Genomic DNA, 5,288 nt, shown 5'->3' with positions numbered 1-5,288 from the left:
CAATTTTGAAGGGTTTTTAGCCCTTAAACTCCTTCCTTAACTCAATTGGACTTTAGATATGGCTAAGGGACTTCAAGATATGGACTTAGAACACCTAAAACTATGATTTTGAGGACTTTGAAGGAGTTTACGGCCAAGGCATAAGCTTGGGCCGTAAACTCATGTAAATGGTGTTTTTCATGCCTTTAAACCCTTCCAAATCACCTCTATGGCTTAGATATGAATTACAGGACCTTGGTATTAGCATTTGGACACTTGAAACTTAATTTTTGGGGGATTTAGATGAGTTTACGGCCAAGGATAGTGCTTGGGCCGTAAACTCCCCAAAACTTAGCATAAATCCAATTCTAAGGTGTTAGAAAGCCATCCAACACCACCAAAAGCCTTGGAATAAATCAAGGGACCAACCAAAAATACTTTGAAGGCCTTAAACACATATTTTATGGGGTTTCTAAGAGTTTACGGCCAAGGCCTATTCTTGGGCCGTAAACTCCAAAATTTTTGGTGTTAGAATGCAAACTAAACACCCCTAAGGCCCTTAGATGAATTTTAGAAGTCCATTCATGCAAGTTTTAGACCTTGAAACACATTGTAGCTCCATATATTAGAGTTTACGGCCATGAAGGGGGTCTCATACGCCGTAAACTCCATAAATCCCTCATATGTCACTTGTAAACTCATTTCTAGGCTTGTGGGAATTTTTAGAATCACATGTGATTGGTTTTAACAACATTTAGCATCATTTTCATAAGGATTAAGGAGTTTACGGCCAGGAGCCTATGCTAGGCCGTAAACTCCCATAAATTAATCACTTTGGTGATTTTAATCCATTCCATGCATTTAGATCAAAGCCTAGAATCATTTCCCATGTCCATGTAAGCCATTTAAGCCATTTAAACACCCAAAACCACACCCACATGAGTTTACGGCCGTAAACTCATGTATGTGTGTGTTTTGTGGTTGTAAACTCATTTAAAAGTCTACTCATGGGGAGTAAACTCAAGTCCCAAGTCCCTAGTGTCATTTCACATCCTTAAACGCCACCCGGGTCCCTCCAAACACTCGTATCGGAGTGTTTTCACGACTAGAAACAATTGTCCCTATCCAACAATCAATCTAAGTCCTAATTAGATACAAATGTGTATCTTTACATTATAATTAGGATTCTCGTGTATTTGCAAGCCCCGGATCAACTCTTAGCATCCAAATCGTCCTACTTCTCGTCCGGTGAGTTCATACCCCTACGCCTTTTTCACTGTTTTTAACTGTTTTCAGGGGGGAATACAAGCAACCAAAAACTGTTTTCAAATCATAACTTTTATGTATTTCAAATAATATCTGGCAATCTTATAAACTCTTTTACTCCTTATGTATTATGTTGAGCATAAGGAATGATTTATCAATTACAACTAAATGGATTTTAGTTAAGAAAATAACCAAACTAATCAAATTATTATGGGAATAATTTGGGGTTCTATGTTTCTCTTTATATCATGTACTGATATCTGTATTAAGTTATTAGATAAACTATGTCTGATTCAGTTTATCTCCGTATCATTCGAATGTTTTTGCCAGATAATTTCATTGTATGTATCTATTTTTCACTGTATCATGTCTTAAAGTCTATGTATGTTTGTAATCGTATGAGAATCTTGTGAATAGTTTAATACTAGTTTGTGAGATAGTCACTACCCTTTATGGATGATCAAGTAAATCCTCTCCGGAAGTGTAACCAGAGTCTCCTGGAGGGAGAGCGAAGAGTTTGTGAATAGATCTATTCGGGACTGACAATCCCACACCTTAACTGCTAGCTACAGTTAGGCGGGCACGCCTAGGGTGACAAATTCTGGATATCATTCGACGTCTGACTAACGTCAAGGAGGTCTCGTTGTCATATCAGCATGGTTACCCGACTCACGATACGTATTAATATAAACTTATTCACAACTAGGATCTGTTTAGAATCTATATCTTGTTCGGGATGGTAATCCCATGGTCTTGTAATCTATATCTCGTTCGGGATGGTAATTTCATGGTTTTATGTCTATACCTCGTTCGGGATGATAATCCCATGATCTTGTGTCTATATTTCGTTCGGGATGGCAATCCCATGGTTTTGAAACTAAATCTTATACGGGATGATAATCCCATGATTTTATCAAGCTATCTTATATCTAGTTTCGGGATAGTGATCCCATGGTTATCAAGCTATCTTATATCTAGTTTCGGGTTAGTGATCCCATGGTTTATCAAACTATCTTATATCTACTTTCGGGATAGTGATCCCATGGTTTTTATCGAATTATCTTATAACTGGTTCGGGATGTAGTTCCAAGGTTTTCAAAATACTTTCTATTTACAGTTCGTCTAAATTATAGTTTTGTGAATTAAACTATATTATGTGTTATCTAATCAATCTTACAATTAGGAAAATATGGGATTTTCCTAGGGTTAACTTATATCTGTAACAGAACTATAACGAAAGATAACTTAACTATTTTACATAAGAAAAGATGAGATTTTCTTGGATATCAAATCTTTTCAAAAAACTAAAGGAAATCGATACATTTTCACAAAACAAAACAAAACCGCTTATGAACTCACCAGCTTTATGCTGATTTTCAAACCGCTTGTATTCTCAGGTCCAAGTTAGACAGGTACCCGGCGATATCTTTTGGTGAAGACGGAGTGCTCCGAGGACTCGTCTCTTTTGTTCATATGATATATGTATAACTTTTGTACAATTTACTTTTGAACCAAATGTAAACTTTCATATATATATATATATATATATATATATATATATATATATATATATATATATATATATATATATATATATATATATATATATGTAATGTAATGGTTGTTTACTGTGATTACTATGTACATTGGAATTGATACACAACATGGAGTCAACCCCGGGAACGTTTCCGCCTTTGGTTTTCGGGGTGTGACACTTAGTCCTTCACTTGACTCACATATACATGTGAACAAGGAATTTGTCTTAATTTTCCAAAGCTGAAAGTTCTCATTCATCATACTATACAACTTACATGATTCCAAGTTTCGATCCAATTGAAACCTTGGGTGATGAGAATCTTTCCTTATTTGGTAAATTTAGACACTACCACAAATGAAAGAATCAAATTCACATTTCCATTATTGCTAGAAACATATGAACATCAATTTTCCATAAAAGCCATTGCAAGGAGATATAAACTAAAATAAAATAAAAATTATATTTATTTATAAAATGTGGAAAAAACTTTTTCAATGCAGCTTTAAATGAAAACTATGCTATTACATATTTCCTAGAAATCTATCATAACTCTCTAAGTAGTAGCTCAAGAATCCGATCTTCGAACCATGCGATTGAAATCCATCTCCGCGATCAAATTCAGCATACTCTTTCTTTAAGTTCCCATCCCTTTGCTTGATCCTGCCATACATCAAAATGTATTAAGTATCTTCATATAAGAACTTACTTGAGTTAGATAGTGGACTTACCTGAAGCAGAATCAAACTTTCTGACTAGACCTTCTCTCAGATCTTTCAGGTAGTTAGGGCAGCTTTGCAACCAATGCCCCTTCCTTTTTGGAAATAGAACAATATGAACCCTTTGGGAATGGTATGCAGGACTATCTCAGACTTAGCCTTTCTCCTTACCATCTGGTCAACCGAGTTGACTATGGCCGATCCATTTCCATTGGGAAAAGAAAGCTTTCTGGATTTCCAATGTCACTAATTTGTCAATGTCCATGGTAGTTTGGGAAGTTGATATACTAATCAAATTTGCTTTACCAGAGCTCCAAATCATTGATGATTCAGCAACACCAAGCGAATAGATAAGATCATTAAGGGTCATGTCATTGTCTGTTACATAATAGTCCTAAAGAAACTCACTATGTGACTTAGAAAGTGATTGAACAACCAACTTTCTCAAGACTTTGACACCCAACTCTCCCGGCTTTTCAACATGTGACTTCATCTCCAAGATGTGAGCACACATAGACCTTGTTTGCCAATAGGTCTTGAGTGACCTTGAACTTGTGGGTTAGGGAGAATAATTGGAGGAGGTGGAGGAATTGAAGCATGATTTCCGTGATCCAGTCACAGGACATCATCTTCATTAGGAAGGCTTGTTCCAAGAGTTTTTGGAAGATCATAATTGTCTAAACCATACATCTAATGGGATATATTCAAGATAGTTGATTTAAAGTCTTTAACATAACACCCAATATGAAATATTAAGGCTAGGACTCAGCACAATATTTTATAACTTAGAAGAGGGATGTCGTAATCCAAGCTATAGAATATTTAAAGGTAGGCGAATGACGATTCACCAATTTCCACCATGAAAAATGAAATAATTTATTAGGTTTTAATTGGATTTGAAACTCCTAGATCTTTTGACATTCATTGAACTTTTCAATGGCATGTTTCAATCTTGAGTGTGCCCTTCAGATTTTGTGATTGGGATGTCGAGGATCACAAAACAAGGTGTGAAGTAACCATGCAAATTACTTGGTACCCTTAATGTATTACCCTTCAATCGACGTGTCGGTTAACCACACGCGCTCCATCGATACTATGATAAACATTAAGTTACCATTTTCCTACCTTGTTAAATCAAACTAGTGTGACGGTTAACCACACACGCTCCACTAACCGACTTAAGCAAAGTGAAAAGTGTAATTTCATGTGTTAGCACCTTATTCACATTTTCCTAAAGTAAATAAGATTGGGAGTTATAAAAACATCTAGTTACTTTATATTCATCATACTTTTGATGAAGATTTAAAGTCTTTGTCTTACAAGTTCGGCTAATGTAACGCCCGTAGATACAGGCTAGTCAATTTAGAGGTAATAGGGGTCGAAAACGACTTTTCGACAAAAGATTATTTAGAATAAATAATTTTAACCAAGTTGTAGAATATGTCTCAAGCATTCCGTAAATATAAATAACGTCGAAATCCGAGTTATAACGAATAAGTTATGGCCCGTCGAAGTTTTACGGCAAAACCGGCAGGACACCGGGAGACGTTAATAGTGAATTTACGATGGATGACTTTTTAGCCTTAGTAATCTAAAAAAAAGTTGTAGAATATGTTAAGCTGAAAGCATCCATAAAAAGAACGCCCAAATCTGACTTCGTATGAGGAAGTTATGATTTTTCTAAGATTTAGCATAACAATGCACAACCCGAAATTCAAATTTTAGATCGAGCGGTTTTATGACAACACGACCCAAATAAGAATTGAAGATCTCATTAATAGGAACTCAAC

Source organism: Lactuca sativa, chromosome 6 (assembly GCF_002870075.4).
Source record: "Lactuca sativa cultivar Salinas chromosome 6, Lsat_Salinas_v11, whole genome shotgun sequence".
Taxonomy (NCBI): domain Eukaryota; kingdom Viridiplantae; phylum Streptophyta; class Magnoliopsida; order Asterales; family Asteraceae; genus Lactuca; species Lactuca sativa.
This window is presented reverse-complemented; position numbering follows the sequence as displayed.